Source organism: Chelonia mydas, chromosome 6, assembly GCF_015237465.2.
Source record: "Chelonia mydas isolate rCheMyd1 chromosome 6, rCheMyd1.pri.v2, whole genome shotgun sequence".
Lineage (NCBI taxonomy): Eukaryota > Metazoa > Chordata > Testudines > Cheloniidae > Chelonia > Chelonia mydas.
In genome coordinates, this window is record NC_051246.2 from 53,924,375 (window position 1) to 53,947,272 (window position 22,898).

A 22,898-nucleotide genomic window follows, 5' to 3' on the forward strand; every position below is an offset into this window, starting at 1 on the left:
TATGAGAGCACAGTGTTTGCATATAAATAAATTGTGGTTGCTTTTCTGCAAGTCTTCATCGTCAGTGCTTCAAAAATCCACTTGCTGTTGGCAAGAGGGGTTGTCCATGGGGGTAGCTCAGCCATCATTTTCAAGGCTCCATTTAAAAAAAAAAAAAAAAAAAAAAGTACTTCTCTTATGATTACTAAGATAATGCTTCAAAAGTGAGCCATGTGTGAATCAATTTGGTGTCTTGCTGAGTCCAGACAGAGAGCTCCATTTCTTTTGCTGCTGTTCATATTTTGATCACACAGCAGCAGAGTGAAATTTTACGCACTTGATTTTACTACTGATTATCAGAACCCAGTGGGCAGCGGTACAGCTGTCAAGAATCCTGTCAAATTTAGTCTGCTGATAGGGATCCAAAAAGTGAAAGCTGGGGAAGGAGTTTACTCCTGGTTTAAACTCAGCGTTGTTCTGGTTCAATTAAAGTTGTGATTTGATACAGATTTTAATTAAATGCACATGTGGGGAAACTTCTAAAGCTGGCTTATCAATTTAACTTGTGTCTGTAAATTTACAGGCACAAGTTGAGTTGATAGAACCAATTTTAAATTGATATATTGTCCACAGCTTGCACCAGTTTAACTAAACTGATTTAAATTAAAGCTGGTGCAGCTTCTGTGTAGACAGGCCCTTAGAGTAGTGGAGTTGTGCTGCTTTAACTGTATTGGTAGAGTTAAAGTGCTATGGCTCCCTGGTATGGATGCAGTTCTACTGTTATAAAGTTTCCTTGTGTCAGCAGAGCTTATTCCCATAAGGGAATGGGGGGAAATGAGCTATACTGTTGCTACTGTGTTGTTTGACTACATGCAGGAAGTGGCAGGATGTATTGGTGTAACTATTTTGGTTAAAAACAAACAAAACCTCACTCTCCTAACCCAAGATAATTATACCAGTATGCAAAATGTATGTTGACCAGTCTTTAAATGGTGAATTACCTCTTCACTCCCCCTGCACCTTCTGAATTCTCCTCTGAGTCAGGTTAGCAGTAATCAGAGTAACAGCCGTGTTAGTCTGTATTCGCAAAAAGAAAAGGAGTACTTGTGGCACCTTAGAGACTAACCAATTTATTTGAGCATGAGCTTTCGTGAGCTACAGCTCACTTCATCGGATGCAAGTTGTTGCATCCGATGAAGTGAGCTGTAGCTCACGAAAGCTTGTGCTCAAATAAATTGGTTAGTCTCTAAGGTGCCACAAGTACTCCTTTTCTATTAGCAATAATGTTTAGCTTTCTTCAGCCGACGCAAATAGGATTTTGGGATTTGTCTTCTTACATGCAGGTCATTCTTAAGTTACTATACCAACGTTTTCTGTTCTGAGGAGCATACATCACTGCAGGGGTGATTCTAAAACCAGAGCCAGTTACTAATTGAAGTGCCAGGGAAAGGTATTTCATACAGCCTCATCTAAAACTAGCAGATGTAACTCGATAACCAAAGAAATTATTAACAACAACAACAACAGAAAGTTTGATCCCAGACTTAAGTTCTGCCAAGGTTCATCCCCATTCAAGTATTTACAGCAAAGCTATAAATCTGTCAAAGATGGGGCTTATCAAATCTTAGCTCTCTTTGCCTCTTCCATTTAATTTGGGCTGCTCCTGCTATGCATTTGGGACCTCTTTCTCTCTCACACACACAGAGAAGCAGCACACTAGACTTTCCCAATGGCTACTGAACATAATGGATAAGGAGCTCTGAGTCCTTGGATCTGTGTGGTGTTCCCTGGCTTGCAAAGGCAATTCATACTCCCATGTCACGTTACCAGGGAGTCTATGCTAATTTGATATAAAGAATTGTATTTAAAAAACAAAATACATATTTATGAGGGATGTTAAAAACATAAAGCAATTATATGGCTTGCAATTAAATAAACATCAACATGAAATGGGAATTAGAAACTAAATAATTAATTTTCCATTTATTTGGAGTCTATAAACAGTAAAACCTGGAGAGCAAAGAGGGAGGACTGTAGGTGGCTTAAAGAAGTAGTGCTTTTTGTCTCGAGATCTGTGGTCAAACAAGACTGAGGTCACAATGTATGTATTGTATTTTTCTGCTTGGGGAAGGGCTGGGTGGGTGCGAGGCAGTATGTGCGGAAATCCTCATTATGCAGTGGCCCTACTGTTGTTTGGAGTGTATTTGCTCAAAATGGGCCAAGAACTGGAATAGCAGCATATGATAGCAACGTAGTCTAGAGCACTGAGCATAAAAAAGTCTAGGACCTCCTGGGATCTACACTTGTTTCTGCCACTCATATTAAACTACATACTTCTAGGGTATTGGGAGGATTTCAAATTGCTTTACAATCATATTTGAAAATAAAATGTTCCTTGCCATTATTAATTTTGCATATTGCATTGACATGCACCTACAGATCTGTGTCGGGCCTAGGTCTGGATTAGAAGAGGAGGATGTAGTTCAGAAATGAGCTCTGGAGGAGAAGTTTGAACAGTCGCTGCCCATGTTATCCCCAGCTTATGGCAGTGCCATCAGCACGTTATCTCAATGAACACAAAACACGTTTCTAAAAAAGGCGGACATATACTAAGGGATTTGAGATTGTGCCTTTGGCAGATGTTAGTGAGCCTGTGAGTCTATGAATGCACTGAGCTCTGCTGAACCTATGGAGAATCAAACTTGTTTATACCAGATTGTTCAACTTTATTCATAGACTGTTGTTTCCTTGAACCTTATAGATGCTGAGTAACTAGTTAACATTAGCCTCTTTTTAGAGGTTGTCCAGGAGACCAGTGCCAGGCCTTCCTGAAACACATGTTGTGGGAAAACCTGTTGGAGTAGCTTGCAGTTTCACGCCTAGGCTCATCCTGACCTGTTTCGATGGAGAGGTCTGGAGCTGTCCGTTTTCTCTAGAGAACCCCTCTCTGAGCCCATGAGAATTTGACCACTTAAGGCTGCCAGTGTTTGTGTCCCCGTTAACTGTCATAGAGGGCCAGACTATTTCTGAAATAAATGCATTGGCTGAAGCTAAAGGGCTTCAGAGATAGAGGGCTGTACCTGGAATTGAATGGGGAGCCAGTGTAATGTATAGGGCACCAGATATGCTAGAAGCCCCAGAACTAGGGGTGCTGCAGGAAAAAGATAGAGGGCTCCCTGTAGGTGAAGAGAGAGAACTGCAGAGACTCGCCCGTAGGCAAGTTTAATTTGCTTATTTTTCACTCACTCCAGGATAGTTTTGTGAAGTGGCATTATTGGGAATTTCTGTCGTCCATAAGAAGGTTTATTAAATTCCAATCCAGAGTGTCCAACTCCATTGGAAGTTGATTCCGACATCCCATTGGAGCTGATTCAGTTTGGAGCAGAGTTGGTGGATTGGACTGAAGGACCAGAGCTAACCGCAGTGGACCAGAGCAGTTTATAGCAGACTGTGCAACCTGATAGGGAGACCCTGCACCAATCTGACCACTACAGAATTAGGCTGGATTTGGAGCTGTAGGTAAAGTTTTGCTTGAAGCAAGAATTTTGAGTTTCCAGCAAGCCAGCCAGTGAGTAACAGACTCTGGGTTCTGCTATACCTTGCATATGGGTTTTTTGTTTTTTCTTAATTTCATTTTAGTACTTGATATTTGTCTTTTTCCAAATAGAGTTGTATTTCCAAGGTCTCTTGTGTCTGCCTGATGAGTGGGGAAAGGAACACTATAAAAGAGGACGTGAGCTTTATGTTCAAGTAGTTAGAATGCGTATATAAATTAAGGTTCTAGGTGGGGGCTCAAGCCAAACATTCTCTTTATTTTGAAAAGGTCCCCTTCTTGTAACCCAGACAGCCCATTTTACTGCTATCGCACAGTAGAAGGGTCACGACATTGTGTCCTTTGACCTGTACCAACTAGAAGACAGTCTGCTTTCTGGTGGATAACTGCAGTATCCTCTAGGCCTATGTTTTCAAGTCCAGCTTCTTGCCCATTGCATAGAACTCATCAAGAGAAACAACTGACTGATGTAACACCTGCGCAAGACAGTGTTGGAAACTTCCCCTCTTTCAGTCTTTCCTTACTCCTGGTGTCAGCTTATGAATTCTAGACAGGAGATGATTAGACAGTGACACTGTGAGATTGATCTTTAGCTGTGTTTGGTAATTACATGAAAATGTCCAGAGAAGTTTCCCAGCCAAACTGGATATAATTCAAGATTCTTTAAATAAGGGAATTCTTTTGGTAGAGGTGCTTGAGAAAACACACTGATGTGTTATCGCCAGCATCTGCGGTGGAGCAAGAACGCAGCACGATGCCTTTGCAAGCTGTTGTGAGGGGTAATGTAGCCTAACAAAGGAAACCAAGCAACATGGAAAATCCTGTGCATTTATAGTAATTAATTTCCCAGAGAAAACCAAGGAAGACTTTTGCCCTATTTGTTACTTTTCTACCAGTGCCCTGACAATGTTCCTCCTTCACGGAAAGTTTACTGTATATTTTGGGGAGAAGGGGATATTGTAAGGTGTAAATAATGAAGGAAAACAGTCCCAGGATACTTTGAATATATTGTTTGATAAATTTCCCTGCTGCATGTTCATTACGTATTCACGGATTAGTACTTGAACAACTGTTGAGTCAGCGAAATAGCTCAAAAACTGCATGTCTGAATAAATGAACTGACAAGTCTATCTGTCTGTTTAGGTTCTCCCATTATCACTGAAGTATCTGAGCATGCACCTCCCAAGTAATGAAAAATAGACACAATAATCTCTGCCTTTTTTCCTTCCCAGCATGTAGCAGAAACAGCGTGATTAATTTATAAAGTTTTTGGCTTCTGCATATTTTAAAAATTAATAGAAGGAAAATTGAGTCGAAGGCTTGCCTCGCTTACTTTTGTTACTATTTCATTCCTAGTTTCACTCCACTTCTTTTTTCTTATAATAAGCCATGGTGTGTCTCTTCCTCATACCTTCATTGACTGTTTCCTATCTTATTTCATTTTCTTTCCTAGTTCCTGTATTATGCTCTCTTCACCTATTTTTTCTCTTTCCTGGAAATACTAAAACAGGCCCTCTATATGCACAGTGCTCAAAGCAGCTACTTCCAGAGTTTGTTCTGTATGCAGCTAAACTAGGGCTCTCCTACTCCTACATCTTTACTCCTACAGTTAAGTAGTATCACTAAGGAGGTAAGTGGTCTGGGTTAAAAAAAAAAAATGCATGTGGCAGAATCTATTTATTTTTCCCCAAATAACAGATGTGGAGAACACTCAAATCAAATCACCCCATACAACTTCCTGTTAGCCGCCATGGTCTCTCGACTCTTGTCTGAATGCCACCTGGTGGCTGGACACTAGAAGTCATGCCCAATTATCTGAACTCATAGCCACTGGCTGGAATTGGGCTGTGTGTGTATCCTTTATCTCCTCTCAGCAGAGACTCAAATTTCAAGACCTTAAAGCTGCTGCTTGCAAATCCTGATCAGGTGAGCCTAAGGATCTCTCTCTCACCCAGCCGTGCTAAATCTGTCTCAGCAGGAGTTTCCTCTCTGCATACTTTACTGCATGATCTCTGCACCGTATGTTTTACTATCTTGATTTACTATATGTGTCATGGGTGATTCCAGCATTGCTGGTGATTCTGTATATGTGGTTAACTTGGTGGGAATAGCTTCCTGATGCTTTTGACATTAGGGTTGTGTTTTGGCAGCAGTGTCTTCCTGTATGACACCAGAACCAAACAAAGATAGGGGAGAAGAGGGCCTTGAAAGGAGTTACTGAATTAAAACATCTGCTGGCAGTGGAAGTTTGAACAGGTAATAGCATAGCGATCTAGTTCTGGAATGTAATCTGGGATTTACCACCACCTCTTCCTTTGCAAACAGCAGGTAGCACATGTCAAAGCAGTTCAGTTTAATACAGGAGACTGAACTTTCAGTCTTTGGCCTAGATCATCCCCTTCTGCAGGAAGACCCCTGGGCTGACCCCTCAGGGGAGAAAATCTGAGTAAAAGTTGCAAGGTCTTTCCCCTAAACTGGTGGGGCCGTGTCTCGGTACCAGCCCTAGCCCCTGGTGATTTCCCCTTTTCCAGTTCCCTAGCTGCACAGCTCCACCGGAGAGAGAGCTGCCACGGTCTCCAGATGCCACTGGAACTACACCCCCAAGATGTCTTGTCCTGTCCTAGGGAATTGCCAAGGGACTGGAGGGAAGACAGAGTGCATTCTTTCCCTCCAGCTTTGTCATTTGTCCTCTGTCATTCCGAGTTTTCATCCCCTCCACCCAGACTCTACAAAGAAGCATCTAGAGGGATAGGAAGTGGTGCCACAAACAGCTGAACCTCCCTTCTGTATAGGGCTGTGGGAGATCTGCATAGTGTGTCCCTTCTCTGCATGGATCTAGGGGTACGAATGAAGTTACTACTGGTGGGACTTTGAAAGGACCTATTAAATATCAGTGGGACGTCTGTGATTCTATGACTTGTGTCCCTAAACCATTTAGGGTAAGATTTTTAGAAGTGCCTGTGTTTTTCAAAAAGTAAAAACAAGACAGAAAATTCAGGGTTGCAGATGGAAGAATTAATGCAAACTGGATGCAAGGTTTCTAAACGTTATACAATGCAAACAGAAGACATGTAAAGTTTTTTGTTTTTTTTTTTTTTTTAAGGTTTGATGTCCTGTTTTGAAGGAGGCTTGTTTAAGTAGCAGCCACTCAGTTTTTCATGTTTTAATTCCTGAGGATATACAGAATCATAAAAATTAGGGCTGGGAACGACTTGTGAAATCTCTAGTCCATTTCCTGTCAATTCAGCATCATTCCCCATAGGATACTATTCTCTAGTGCTTTGCCCAAGCTAAATGGCAGTGCCTCAGGTAATGGGGATTCCACTAAATCCCTTGGGAGATTATTCTACCTTCTAAGAGATGTTATTAATAAGTTTCCATATTCTGACATCTCATTTTCCTCTAAAATTTATACAGCTTTGGACTGATTTAAATATTTCCTTTCCTCCTTGGAGTCTGTGCTTCTTAGAGTTCTGTAGTACTGGCCATTTACGTCAAGTATGTTAGAGCAAGTCTTTACGTACATCTCCTTTCTGTTCTGTATGCGGATCGGAATTCCCTAAGTCTGACCCCACCGACCTCCCCCAGCCTAGATGAGAGTGGGTTTATCTGATCACTTGTGGGCAAAGATTGATGCAGAGATTAAAGAGCACATTTCACTGCACCAGTCTCCAGTGTGCTTTCTCTGTTTCTGTAACAATACTGTGTATCTACCATGTCCATTTAATTTGTGCCCTACATTAAATAAAAACTCCATCCTTATTCTGCACCATTAAACCACCCCTAAATTGTGTTTTTATGGGGGTTGCCAGAGCCAGTCACTGTCCAGAGGTTTTATTAAACCTTACTGAATTACTTGCCCTTGTAGGAAGGTCCTAATTGATCTAAAAAGATGATGGTGGTAGTGCCAAATGTATCTTGACAATGGTTAATTTTCCGGGTACGCTATCAAGGTAAAATTAGTATTTTTTTGAAAATGATCCCTCCTTGTGTCACTAGTAACATTAGATTATTGCAACAGAGATTTTTGAAACACTGTATTTGCTTCTACTATTTTGTATGTGACTCATTCAAGATAGCGAAGCCTGGACTAGTCAGTATCCCTCCTCTGCTTCTCATCACCTCTGTACTAGCACAGTGCTGTTTTGTTTCATTTCACAAGATTCCAGGGAGATGTTTAAGTTGAATATGTTTTAATTTAATAACACTATTCATTTTAAACGACCACTCTTCACCCCTAGATCTTAAATCACTTTTCCATTCATGGATGGAGACACTGGGGCACAGAGATGTCACTTACTTTAGGTCATGCATCAGGTCAGTGACAGAGCAAGGTCTCGTGATTCCTGTTCCAGTCCCCTGTCTGCTGGCCCACCTTGAATTTATGAAACTTTCTGTTGTTACTGGTTCTTGTAATTCTTAAACTCTAACCCTCTCTCACAGAGTCTACTTCAATGTTTGTGCGTTTTCAGTGATTAAACTGATGCTTGCAGCATGTGGTCTTTAGGGTCCTGTCCTGTCCTGCCCCACAAAAAACTCTGGAAGCAAGTTCAACAAACTTGAGGAAGCAGGCAGCCCGTGGTTACCAACATTTATATCAGTGGGGCTTGGGTGCATGGATTTAACTTAATTATGAATGCTGGCCACATTGAGAGATGATTTGATACAATAACTTTTTTGCCTGTATGTGGCCTTTCCTTGTTGGAATTGGAAGAACTCCATCCTGTGGCTAGACACTGTGTATGAGAGGCTTGTGTTACCTGTGCAGGCTGTGAAAGCCGCTCAAGGCATTTATTTCCCTCAGCACTTTCAAACCCGCTTGAAAGATTTCAGGAAGTTAAACCTGTGTCTTAGTTCCCAGGTATTAGGCAGATGTTCAGGGAACAGATTGGGTGGGGGGGCGGGGAAGGGGGTGTAACATTTTTTCCAAAGACACTTTTTTGGTGCATTTGTCATGGCTTTAAATCATGTTTTATCACTGCTTGTAATGTGCTTAAAGTGTGTTTGCTTACTGACTTGACTCAGTCCTGTTTCAAGCACAGATTTAGCTAACATCAATTTTGTGAGCCCGTCTGTATAAGAAAGTAAAGTGCAGCTTGACCCTGATGTTTATGCTGCTGCCTCCCAGTTTCCATTTGCAGAGCCGTCACATGCAGGGGAACAGTTTCAAGCCGAGAGTCACTACAAAAAAAAAAAGTGCGTTCTATTGAGTATCTTGATTTGCTTATAAAAGATGCTGGGTTGTTTTTTTTTTTTGTTTTTGTTTTTTTTGTTTTTTTTTAAGTGTTTGCCCCCCCAAAAAAAAAAAATACAAGTGGCCATGCTTGGCAGGAAAATGCATATTCAGAGCCATGAAAATGCCAGATGTTACCTGGCTTCCGTATCACCTGCACATTGTCTTTTGGGCTTGCACTCAGGGTTTCCCACCTGCCCCAGTTTTTGTGCAGTATTCCCATAAGCCTTGCTTGTCGGAGGCCGGAAAACCTCCTGAATATCATTTTAGACTGATTTTGTATTGTTGAGACCTGGAGTGTCGCATTGTGAGGTGAGGTGGTAACAAGCTTGCCTGGGAAGACAAACTGTAAAAGCAGTTGGTTTATTCTCCTTACCCTGCTCAGTAAGAAGCAACTGCTGGGGGTACAGAGAAGCTCTGCCTGCAGAAGAGCGTGGGTGATTCCTGTGGTAGGGACTGAGGGAACACAGTGAGGATTTGTGAGTATTGGTGGTGGATTTTTTATGTTGCTTTATGTATATCCCTACCATTATAAATCTGCAGGAAGCCACGGAGGCTACGCTTGCCTCAGGTTGGAGGGGAGGAGCTCTGTCCTGGTGCTGGGAATGTGGTCCAGGTCATGTTCCTCCCCACCCCCATGAGTGGTGGTATTTCCTTTTCTTCTGTCCTTGCCTCAGTTCCCTGCATTCTTTGCTTCATGTGGATACAGTAACACTTGAAAAAGAGTCTACCAATAATTTTTTAAGGTTATCATTATCACTAGAATAAGCACATTGAAATGGTGAGCCCAACCTTATTTACACTAAGTGTAAAGAGACAGCAGGATTTGCTGAGATTATTTTTAAAGAAAATATTTTGTTTGGCCAAAATGTTCTAAATCCATTGGAGTTTCCCTTTTTTCTGCATATATTACTCATTAAAACTCACATCCACTGATTTCCAATGTCAAAGTGTATTCATTTATTCACTTGCTCATTCATCCGCTCAGTCTCCCATTCATTCACTGGTAGTTTTTAAGCAGAGCAGAAGTTCCTCCCTGTCACTAACCTATTCAGTGAAAACCTTTCATTTGCCCCTCAACAAGAGTGCCTTGAAGTAGCTGGCACTTATTAGGTGGCCTTCATTTGCTGAATGATGGAGGCCTCGAGTGAACTGAGAGACTATATTAACTACCTAAGCGTGCAGCGAGCAGAGGTTGCCTGGATTGGTAAATTTGAAACCACTCAGTTCTCTCCTTTCTCTCTTTCATTAGAGAAAATATTCTCGGTTCTTCACATTGATTCAAGTCTTAAATTGTTCTGATGGGTGTGTGTGAAGAATATCTTTCTGTGACACGCACAGATACACTTTTGCATTAGTGGACACACAAGCTTTGAAAGCTCTAAAAGGTGACATTTTTGGGTCACCCTTCACTGCAGCAGTTTTGCATGTTTTTTGGTGACGGTGGTGGGGGTGAGGGGAAGGGCTGCTGTTTCAGTTCGGGTGCCTTTGCCATATATCCTTTGATGCAACCCTTAAAGTATTCATAAACAAACGAGGGAGCTGCACTGGGGATGAGGGGCAGATGAGAGAGCACAGCTTTCCCTACCCAGGGATAGCAGGGCATGCTCCCTGTTTTTAGCAGAGGGCTAGCTACATGTCCCAATCTCTTCCTACTACTAATTTGATGTCCCCTTTTCCCAAGTAATTCCAAATGGCCTATATCCCATGGACTGTATGACACTGATTCCCTAAACTATGCATGACAAGACTGCCCAACTCAAAGATAATGGCACCTTGAAGTGTAATCTAAATATAACTAGAGTAGACAGCAGCTTCCCATATATTTAATAATAAAGTGTAGTTTATGGGGACTAAACGTCCTGGCACGCAGCTCAATTAGGTTCAAGATGAACTGTAGTTGTATATGATTAGTTTGTAATTCATCAAAAATATAATTAAGACTGATAGGTTCTTTGTTTTAGTATAAATTAACTTTGCCAGAGAGAGAGAGTGCCAACATGTCTCTTTTCATATGAAATACCTTAAAACAGAAAACTAATGGCAAAACCAAAGACTTCTTTGTGGCTGATTTTTCCCTTCTATTCTCAGACTTTGGCATAAGATATTCCACTACATAGGCCATGAAATATCCCACTTTATAACACAGAGCCTGGATATTGCAGGAGTGGGTGGGTGAGATTCTGTGGCCTGCGTTGTGCAGGAGGTCAGACTAGATGATCATAATGGTCCCTTCTGACCTCAGTATCTATGAATGTATGAATCATTGAGACACGCAGGGCCTATTACTCTGTGTTAAAGAGAAGCACAGCAGTAAGCCATGTTGTAAACACCATGGTCTCATTTGGTTTTTAGTTGCTTCTTGGACATCCTTTCCCTTAGACCTAGAGGAGGCATTCCCCATCACACTTCCTTGGTTGAGCATCTACGCATTCATACCTTTCAAGGATGGGCCTCTTATCTTTGAACCACTTATAGATATTGTACTAAATGAATTAATTTACAGTGGAGAGCCTTTCCCTGGTTCCCAGGTTTGTTTGAAATGAGGAACAATGTGATTCCTTGAAAATTAGGGTCCCTCCCCCGATCCCCTTTTGCTGTTCTCTGTGGCTAGAGCGCGCACTATCAATTGACCGGTAGACATTGTGAGAAGAGCAGGCATAGCTAGTGGGCATATCTGGTTCTTTCTCCATCCATCAGAGTCTAGCTCAAGGTAGTGCAACATGCCATTGCAGCTATTGCACTTGGCTCACTTTTAGCGTATTGTAACTAAACACATTTTAAAATCCAGTACTTCATTCAATTTTGCTCCCTCCCCTCTTAAATACGTAGTCACTTGAGATGTTTCATCTCCAGTTGTTTTCCCAAGTTCTATAGCTCAAACAATAAGAGTAAATGGGACAGAACAGCCTGTTCATAGAAGTCCTGAAGGCTAGCTAAGAAGCCCAAGAGCTCAGATGTAAAAATGATACTGATTTCAGCAAACAACCCTTTCCATAGTAATTCTTGTGTTCCCTCTGGATAGCTTTCTGGAAGAGTTGTGTCTGAGGGAATTATAGCAGCATACGCACTAGGGCATAGGATTGAGGGACAAGGATTCCAGGCTTCGATAATAACTTCCACTGTGGCTTTGGGCAAGTCATTTAACCCCTTTGTGACTGTTTTAAAGAAACAGGGAGGGTGCCTGCCTACTTCATGGTGGCTGTGATTAGGAGAGTTAATCAGTTAATGTTTGCCAAGCATTCTGAAGATGTAAAGTGACATTTGAGTTCTAAGTAATATAGTTAATCTGTCATTTGCATGGGCGTCATGGTAGATCTGTGGATCAATAAAACACTTACAGGGTGGATGAGTATCATTAGTGATTAGACAACACTCCATTTATACACACACATTTCTGTACAACCTTTCATTACACACACTTTCCTGTTTGTACAGCTTTTATATAGGAATCATTGAAAAAGCAGCCATTTCTGGGGTGAAACATCTGTTTAGATGCAGCTGGTTAGAACAGGATGTGAAGCATGCATTACTGAATTTAAACTACAGGAGGAATATGTCAGCACAGTGTCGTTATCCAGACTGGTATTGGGCCAGGGCACTGTGGCTATCAGCCCAACTTGGAAAAAGTGCCATAACAACTCTAACAAGTGGTCAAGACCTTGGTTTACAATTTCATTCCTTGCTTGCAATGCTTTATCTCACATAATTCTGTAAATGGCTTTTTTTAAAAACTTGAACACCTGGGCAGTTGGCATGAGAATAACAGAGTCTAGCTCAAGCAGTGCACCTTCAAAATCTGGAATAAAATAAAAGTATGCTGTTAAAACAAACAGCTGCGTTGCTTTGATTTATAATTAATCTGTAAAGTCTTAGTCTTGTCAGTATAAAACAAACAGAACCTGACTATCTGACAGTGGCATCTGCTACTTGAGATGAAGGGTCCTGCATTGTATTGTTTGCATTCCACTGAAACATGATAGCTTACTCTTGCATAATTGCTGGCTTTCTGGGGCTCTTATGAAGAAAAAATGCTGTGGTGATAAGCTATCCTACCTTAAATAAATGATTTAATTCTTGAAAATAGCAGTAAATGTGTTCAGGAGCTCAGGTTCTGGCAATATTTTTAAAATTGCTTTGTCATCTCGCAAAATATATGTAGCTTGTTTGCACTTTGTGTTTAGATAAGTGCGGGATTTGTGTAGAGCCTCTGAAGTGATATTTGGGAATGTCGTGTGATTCTTCACCTCCAAAGAATGAAGTTGATGCTTGTCAGTTGTAAATGCCTGTGGTACACTGTGATAACAAAAGAGAAGAATTTGTATCTGTGTACACACATACCTGGAACATCCTTCCATGGGTGGAGGGAAATCGCTGTGATGCTTACTTCAGGTAGGCGCCCTATTGGATAAGCAATATGACAAGTCTTGTTAAAGTACCCTATGTAATCTTTTCAGAAAGTGTATTTTCTTAGAATGGATCTAATCAGACTTTTAAAATAAATACTTTGTGTGGGAGGAAGTGGAGTGGGTTGCTAGGGGTGGGGAGGAATAGAGAATGGATAAATAACCAACACACATCTAATGGGTAGGAATTCACATTGTGGTTTCTATGACAACACATAGATGAACCAAATCTGTGGTCTTCAGAATGCTGGGTGAATAGAGTGAATTCTCAGTTACTGCCATAGATATGCAGACATAACTGACGCTGTAGCAGGACAGTATTGTTTGTGGGTGACCACCTGGTTGTAAATAGGGCGGTGAGGACAAGCTATAGAAGTGCATTAAGATTTGCATCTGGAGAGCAGTACAATCTATTGTGGGTTACAATATCTGTTGCATGGTGTCAAAATGCAGGATCAGAATTTTTCTTTTAATCTGATAGGTCTGGTGGTTTTATGGAGAGAGACCCATAAGGTGGTCTTGTAGGCTATGTATGCAGGCTTGTTCAGTCCTCTTATGAAAACGAATCCCTTCTGACTTTTGACAGCAACAGGAACTGAAATTTCAATGATACTTTGAATGGACACCTGATCCAAGATCTGAATTAAAGACACATTTCTCTTTTAAAAGGATCTTTAGTAGGGCTGTCAAGCGATTAAAAAACTAATCGCGTGATTAATTGCACTGTTAAACAATAATAGAATACCATTTATTTAAATATTTTTGGATGTTTTCTACATTTTCAAATATATTGATTTCAATTACAATACAAACACAAAGTGTACAGTGCTCACTTTATATTTATTTTTTATTACCAATATTTGTGCTATAAAAAACAAATGAAATAGTATTTTTCAATTCACCTCGTACGAGTGTTGTAATACAATCTCTTTATCATGAAAGTTAAACTTACAGATGTAGAATTATGTATCAAAATTAACTGCATTCAAAGATAAAACAATGTAAAACTTTTGAGCCTACAAGTCCACTCAGTCCTACTTCTAGTTCAGTCAGTAACTCAGACAAAAAGTTTGTTTACATTTGCAAGAAATAGTGCTGCCCTTTTCTTGTTTACAATGTCACCTGAAAGTGAGAATGGGTTTTCACATGGCACTGTTGTAGCCAGCGTCACAAGATATTTACATGCCAGATGCATTAAAGATTCATAGGTCCCTTCATGCTTCAACCACCATTCCGAAGGACATTGTGTACATGCTAATAAGGGGTTCTGCTCGATAACGATCCAAAGCAGTGCAAACCAACGCATGTTCACTTTCCTCGTCTGAGTCAGATGCCACCAGCAGAAGGTTGACTTTCTTTTTTTGGTGGTTCGGGTTCTGTAGTTTTGACATTGGAATGTTGCTCTTTTAAGACTTCTGAAAGCATGTTCCACATGTCATCCCTCTCAGATTTTGGAAGACACTTCAGATTCTTAAACCTTGGGTCGAGTTCTGTAGCTGTTTTTTAGAAATCTCACATTGGTACCTTCTTTGTGTTTTGTCAAATCTGCAGTGAAAGCATTCTTAAAACGAACAACGTGCTGGGTCATCATCCGAGACTGGTTGCTATAACTTGAAATATATGGTTGAATGTATGGAGTTACGTAACAAAAAAAAATCTACATATGTAAGTTGCACTTTCCCGTTAAAGAGATTGCATTATGGTATTGTATGAGGTGAATTAAAAAATACGATTTTCTTTTGTTTATCATTTTTCAAGTGCAAATACTTGTAATAAAAATAATATAAAGTGAGCACTGTACGCTTTGTATTCTGTGTTGTAATTGAAATCAATATATTTGAAAATGTAGAAAAAAATCCAAAAATATTTAATACATTTCAGTTGGTATTTTATTGTTTAACAGTGCCATTAAAAATGTGATTAATCACACTTTAATTTTTTTGAGTTAATCACGTGAGTTAACTGCTATGACAGCCTTAATCTTTAGCCTTGTTTAGGGCCTTGGTTCTCAACAAGGGAGCTCACAAATAGGTGTCAGGAGGTCCTTCTGGGAGGAGGGCTCTGGCTCGGGGGGGATGGGTGCTCTCTATGGAAAAGGTTGAAAACTGCTGGTTCAGATAAACAAGTCTTTACTCTGTGCATGTGTGTGCGCATGCACGCAGCTCAAATTAAATTTAAGTGGAGGCAAGTAATACGTGCACATGGAGAATAGTGCCTCTTAGCATCGTGTTCTCAGGTTGCTTCAACTTATTCAACAAACTTACTATATATAGCTAGCAATGACTATATAATGGTTTTAATATTGAAATCTGTCAGTGCTTTTCCAGTCTCTCCATCCATTAAGCCTTTATACAGAGTGTGAAGAGGTTAGCTTTAAGCTTTGAACAAAATGCAGTAACTTAATGATTGTTTTCAGCTCAGTGTAATCTCTGTAACCTCTTCTTTTAATGTCAGCGTTTGATTTAAACATTACACTGCCATCCTGAGGGATATTGCAAATCCTCTCCCTTCCAGTCCCCCGAATTCACCCAAATGAGTCATGCTAGATTTGCCTATGCAATGAGCTGCTGCTTCAGCACTGACCTGTCACAGGAACCTCAGCAGTCTTCCCGAAGCAGCATCACGAGAGATGAACTTTATGTGAAATGATGTACATTAATATTAAATACTCAGTGATGATTGTTCCTGTGATTAGTTGACCATTGGCTCGCCATTATGCTGATCTCTGAAAAAATGGATGTTGTGAGAGGATCTCCACCCTGACTTCATCTGTAAGTGGATTCTTTTCCCTCATTTTGGTCATATGTTATCCATTGACTTCTGCAATGCAGCCTGTTTTATGGATCTTGCAGTCAGTGCTTCATGCCCTGTCCTCGCCAATGAAATGATTACATTGACTGTTGTAACTATGCAAAATATTTCTCACATTTCAGCACAACGTTGCAAATAGGCCTTTCTCACCACACGCCGCAAATTGGGAATGCCTGTTTTCCACTGCAAATCAACCCATTCTGAAGCAAAACCCAGAGCTATTCCAAACACAAGGTGCCTTTGAAATTTGAATGAGACCTTTCACAGGATGAAGCTCAAATTGGAAATTTCATATTTGAATATCAAAATTTTGCATGTTTTTCTGTGAAAATAGACATTTAGTCTGTCTCGCAGAGGATTGAAATTTGAGGCGTGTGAAATAACTTGAACCAAAGCTGAATCATTTTATGCAAAATATTTCCCCAGCATTGTGCAGCTATAGTGCCATTAAAGGAGCAATCTTGGGCGCTGTGATTGGATCTAGCCATCTAATACATTGTGGGGACTCCTGACATAGGTAAAATACTACTATTGTACCATGTCTTTTTAACACATTAGAACAGGGGTCTCATACACGTGGGCCACATGCGGCCCGCAGAGTTATTTCCTGCGGCCCACCATAGATGCCAACTCCACCCGCAGCCAAGCTCGCCTCCCCGCTCCTCTGCCTGCCTCCCAGCGCTTTCTGCCGCCTAACAGCTGTTTGGCAGCACTTAGGACTTTCCAGGAAGGAGTGGGAGGAGCAGGGACGTGGTGCGCTTAGGGGAGGAGGCAGAGAATAGTCAGGGCCAGGGTGGGGATTTGGGGAAGGGGTTGGAATAGGGGCAGGGAGGGGGTGGATTTGGCGCGGGGACTTTGGGGAAAGGGTTGGAAAAGGGGCGGGGAAGGGGTAGGAAGAGGCGGGGCAGGGTCGCATGGACTAGACGAGCAGTCTGAGGTATGAAGTTCAGTGTGTGTGATTCTTTGCTGTGAGTAGTTGGGAAGAATGTTTGTTAAAAGTGGCAACGTATTTTGTATGAATAGTTACTTTAAAAAGTTCCTAACATTACAGCTATGTTGATAGACTGTTAGTGTAGATCATCATCCATGTTACTGACCGCATAAGGAATAGTTAGAGGTGTTTATATTTTATTAAAACTCCTCTTCGCATTACAGTTTTTAAAAAGTTAATACATTGACTTTTAATAGCATACTATATTACTCTTCTTTTTTTTTCATTTTTGGCTATACTTTTGCATCATTGTATGAAAAGGTTTCAGTGATGCGGCCCTCGGGCCAACATACTAGTCCTCATGCGGACCTCCTGGTGATTTGAGTTTGAAATCCCTGCATTAGAATAAAGCACACATGAATGTAGGTGTATTGATACCAGTGGTCTTATGTAAGTGATCTGTAGACTGCATTTTCAGGGTGTCAGAGCAAAGGGAGGGTAGTTCAGCTCTGCAGTCATGAAGAACTCTGGAATAATACTGTTGATTGACTGTCAGCATTACATGACAGATCACCATCACTTCACTGTGTGACACTGTCTCTTCCTCCACCACCATTATTACACTTAAAGATGGGGAGATCTGTAGGCTCTATCTCCAAAATGATGCGGCAGACTGTTGCATGCTGAGGTGACTTAAACAAAATGTTGTATAATTGAATGTGTACTTCATGTAGCTGTTTGCTAAACCTCTTACATATATTTAGTGCTTGTGAGAGGTACCACTGATGATCTTTGGAAATGATGTAATCTGTTTATGGGCAGCTTGCTACCAATTTAAGAATCTATCATGCCCGCTTCCATTTCATATCCCCCTGAGCCATCAAGTAAGTCCCTCAGTAGTGTTCTGGATCATTAATATTGGTTCCCCTGGTATGCTGTTGGATATTGAGCTGTAGCTGTTGGGTCAGCTGTTTGTGTTTTAATGCCCACTGTTTCCAAGGGAAGATGTTTCTATATCTTATTGGGTTTTTATTTACCAGGATTTAGAGGGAGGCTGATGTGCTTTCCTGAATGGATCATGCATGTCAAGGAAACCTGCTGTCCATGGATAATTTGTAGGCATTGTTATTAACATTGAATATACTGTCAAATGTTTATTTTCATAGACTGATTTCAACATCATATCAGATGACATTCAGCTTGTAGTATCTGAATCCTTTTGGGACCATCAATTCTTTGTGTGCGCCCTTTGGGATTAGGTACCCATACAAACTGTATGGGTTTTGTTGTTTTTGCTTGCCATGCTTTTTTAAAAAGGCAAGAATGCTGTCATCTAAAGCACTGATGGGTTTTTTTTAGGCATTTTGTGCTTGTGACAGGTGGTGGTTTTTCCAGCCCTGAAGAATGAAGTCCTCTGCCCATAGCTACTTTATGGGTTGGAGCAATGCAGGTTTCCTCCATTCTGTCCTGAATGTGTATCAAATGTAAGAGAGGTGATCAGTCTCTGAGGACTTGTTTAGAAGAACAGTTAATGTGTGGGAAGCTGGGGTGTAAATCTACTAGATTACCGCACACTAACTGACTGTGCGGGGGGGTGGGGGAGGAAGGCTCTCTAGCATGCTTTGATCTAATTCGCTTGAAACACTAGCAAGAATTGCATTTGTGACCTCTCCTCTAGTAAGTGCATTGAAACCACCAACCCATTTCACTTAGGCGAGCACACATCAGTTGGATGGTAATTTTTTAGTCACTACTGACTTTGCGTGGTATAGAACTAGTGACCTAGACTTGAGAGGCCTCAAATCCTGTGAGGTACAAGATGTAACATATCACTTCACGTATTTGTCCCTAGTTTTCTAGGCCATGAATACCTCAAAATTTAACACGTGTACTTTGTAATCATCCTACTTTAAAGAAAGTGAGAATCCCAGCTGCTTGTGCCATCACTCTATTGCTATTGACATAGACTCCAGAGCAGAGCATCAGCAATAAATTCTTAAGCTGCTTTGTTTTACTGATATTATAATGGTTCTAATGATGCCTCTGTTGCAGAGCCTTTGTGTGGCGAATGAGTGCTATTCTTAGGGTTGCACAGAGCCAGGCCTTATGAATATGACTTCCACAGAAGGCAGTGAGCTAGTGAGAGGAGGTGCCTGACATCTAGTGTGCTTTGACAAGGTGCTTCAAATGGCTTGCCCGATGTGCCTCGTTGTTGAAGTGTTTTAGTGTTCATAAAAGAAGATTCCTGCTGGAAATAAATAACTTAGTGTAGCAGCAGATGCTTATCTTTTGAAACTTACGACTCAGTTACATGTACAGGGGCTCTCTGTCCTCATGCTTTATGGAATAAGATCACAACCACCAGGGGTCAGGAAGAAATTGAAAGTCAAAGATCATAGGAAGGCTGGGTCAATGGCCAGCGTACTACCGTAGGACTTGAATCAATTCCCTGCTCTGCCATGGATATCCTGTGTAACCATGGGCAAGTCACTTAATCTCTCTGTTCCTTAGTCTTTCTATAGAATGCAAATTATAATTTCCTAACTCCCAGGGTGTTGGGATTAATACATTAAATATTTGTAAGGTACTTAAATAAAGGGGGCCATATAAATACCTTAAATGGATAGATTCCCTGACCATGGTGGCCCATGGCAAAAATGGTTCATTGTGGGGTTAATTTTACATCTTCTGAAGAGCTTAGCTGTGGCTGCTGTCATTGAGAAGAAACACCAGGCTTGTTGGCTCCATGGTCTCACCCAGTCCTCCTGGAGCTGGAGCTGTGTGAAAGGTGCAATAGCTAGGGCCCTACCAAATTCATGGTTCATTTTGGTCAATTTCACGGTCATAGGATTTTAAAAATCATAAATTGCATGCATATTTACATCTGAAATTTCACGGTGTTGTAACTGTGGGGGTCCCGACCCAAAAGTGGGTCAGAGGGGGGGTTGCAAGGCTATTGTAGGTGGGTCATGGTATTGCCACCGTTACTTCTGTGCTGCTGGCGATGCCTTCGTAGCTGGGCTCCCACCCAGCAGCCATGGAACTATCTGCAGCCGGGGGAGGTTCCTGGAAATAGGTCTGACCTGGCCCGGGAAGCAGCCGCTGCAGGGGGAGAGGAAGTCCCATCCCTCCCCAGCCTGTCCGGGACTAGCATCTGGAGACGGGCACATAAGAGCCCCCAGCCCTGCCTCTCCCCTACACTACCCAGATTTCACGGGTGACCGCAGATTTCACAGGGGAGGTCAGATTTCACTGTCTGTGATTTCTTTTTCATGGTCATGAATTTGGTAGTGCCCTAGCAATAGTCTATAAAATAACTAAGGACAGAGAGAGGGGGCAATGAAATACACAAGTAGAAGCCGGTACACACCTATAAACGAATCAAGCTTTTCTCTTATTGGGGGAGGGCCCTGGAAGTTGGGGCGAGAGGAGGGAAGAGTTTTTTTTCTTCATTTGGTATCTGCCCATCTCCCAAGTATTTAAAGTGATGGGTGGAGGGACATGTAAGTATCTCGATAGATAGAGATCACCATTTATGGTGGTAGGGGAAAAAGGTGGTGTTCCTACCCTGAATCCTCCTCTCCTAGGGGGAACCATCTCTGAGCAGATGTGTTTCTATTGGGGTCCCACAAGGATCAGTTCATGGCCCTACGCTATTTAACATTTTTATCAAAGGTTTTTGGGGGGGGGGGGGGAAGAGACTTATAATCATCCCTGATAAAGTTGATTGATGAGACACAGATTGGGGAAGTGGTAAATAATGAAGTGATCTAGGTCATTAATATGGAGCAGCCTACCTCGCTTGATAAGTTGGGCACAAACAAATGAAATGCGTTTCGGTATGGCCAAATGTAAAATATGTAGGTCATACTTAGAGGGTAGGGGTTGTTGTATCCTGGGAGCAGTGACTCTGAAAAAGATTTGGGAATCATGATGAATAGTCAGCTGAAAATGTGCTCCCAGTGTGATGCTAATATCATCTTTGGATGCATAAACAGGGGAATCTCGAGTAGGAGTAGAGAGGTTATTTTACCTCTACATTTGGCACTGGTGTGATCATTGCTGGCACACTGTGTCCAGTTCTGGTGTCTACAGTTCATAAATAATGATAAATTGGAGAGGGTCCTGAGAAGGGCCATGAAAATGATTAATTAAAAGATTGGAAAACATTCCTTATATAGTGGTAGATTCAAGGAGCTCAATGTATTTAGCATAACATAGAAAAGGTTAAGAGGTGACTTGATCAGTCTATAAATGACTAGAGTGGTACATATTTAATAATGGGGTCTTCAGTCTAGCAGACAAAGATGTAATGAGATCCAATGGCTAGAAGTTGAGGCTAAACAAATTCAGACTAGAAATAAAGTGTGTAACTTACCACTAGAACCGTCCACCAAGGATCATGGTGGATTCTCCATCCCTTGCAATTTTTAAATTAAGATTGGATTTTTTTTTTAAATTTTATTTTCTAAGATACACTCGACTTCAAATAAGAATTATTTTGGGGAATTCTAAGGCCTGGGTTATGCAGGAGGTCAGACTAGATGATCACAATGGTCCCTTCTGGCTTTATAATCTATGAAGAGCAGGAAAGCAAGCCAGTCTACTGGTCAGCATCAAAGTGCTGCCTTCAAGTATCAAAGCAAAGTTAACTTGATTCTAGGGCTGTCAATTAATTGCAGTTAACTCATGCGATTACAAATTTTTTTTTCACAATTAAAAAAGTAATTGCAGTTTTAATCACACTGTTAAATAAAGAATACCATTTGAAATGTATTCAATATTTTTGGATCTTTTTCTACATTTTCAAATATTGATTTCAATTACAACACAGAATACAAAGTATACAGTGCTCACTTTGTTATTTTTATTACAAATATTTTCACTGTAAAAATGATAAAAGAAATAGTATTTTTCAGTTCACTTCAGACAAGTACTTTGTGCAATGTCTTTATCATGAAAGTGCAGCTTACAACTGTAGATTTTTTTTGTCACATAACTGCATTCAAAAACAAAACCATGTAAAGCTTTAGAGCCTACAGGTCCACGCAGTCCTACTTCTTGTTCAGCCAAGTGCTAAGAGAAACAAGTTTTTTTACATTTACTGTTGATAATGCTGCCCGCTTCTTATGTCACCTGAAAATGAGAACGGGCATTTGCATGGCACTTTTGTAGCCAGCATTGCAAGGTATTTACATGCCAAATATGTCAAACTTTCATATGCTTCGGCCACCGTTCCAGAGGACATGCTTCCATGCTGATATACGGTCATTTAAAAAAAAGGGTCAATTAAATTTGTGACTGAACACCTTGGGGGAGAATTGTGTCTCTCCTGTTCTGTTTTACCTGCATTCTGTCATAAATTTCATGTAATAGCAGTCTCAGATGATGACCCAGCACATGTTCATTTTAAGAATACTTTCATTGCAGATTTGACAAAACATAAAGAAGGTACCAAAGAGAGATTTCTAAAAATAGCTATAGCACTTGACCCAAGGTTTAAGAATCTGAAGTGCCTTCCAAAATCTGAGAGGGATGAGGTGTGGAGCATGCTTTCAGAAATCTTAAAAGAGCAACACTCCAATGCGGAAACTACAGAACCCGAACCACCAAAAAAAGAAAATCAGCCTTCTCCTGGGGGCATCTGACTCAGATGATGAAAATGAACATGCATCAGTCCACACTGCTGTGGATCATTATCGAGTAGAACCGGTTATCAGTATGGACACATTGTCCCCTGAAATGGTGGTTGAAGCATGAAGGGACATATGAATCTTTAGTGCATCTGGCACATAAATATCTTGCGATGCCAGCTACAACCGTGTCATGTGAACGCCTGTTCTCACTTTCAGGTGACATTGTAAACAAGAAGTGGGCAGCATTATCTCCTGCAAATGTAAATAAACTTGTTTGTGTGAGCGATTGGCTGAATAAGAAGTAGGATTGCATGGACTTGTATGTTCTAAAGTTTTACATTGTTTTATT

General features: G+C 41.0%; 1 protein-coding gene and 1 long non-coding RNA gene across 6 annotated transcripts in view; both read left to right on the forward strand.

Moving 5' to 3' along the window:
- The window catches only part of LDLRAD3 (low density lipoprotein receptor class A domain containing 3), a 178,892-nt gene that overhangs the window by 95,769 nt on the left and 60,225 nt on the right, over nt 1-22,898 (forward strand). The window lies entirely within an intron of this gene.
- Nucleotides 1,975-4,664, forward strand: LOC122466271. Its single transcript, XR_006291662.1, has 2 exons — nt 1,975-2,080; nt 3,231-4,664. It is a non-coding gene; the product is annotated as an uncharacterized LOC122466271 (long non-coding RNA).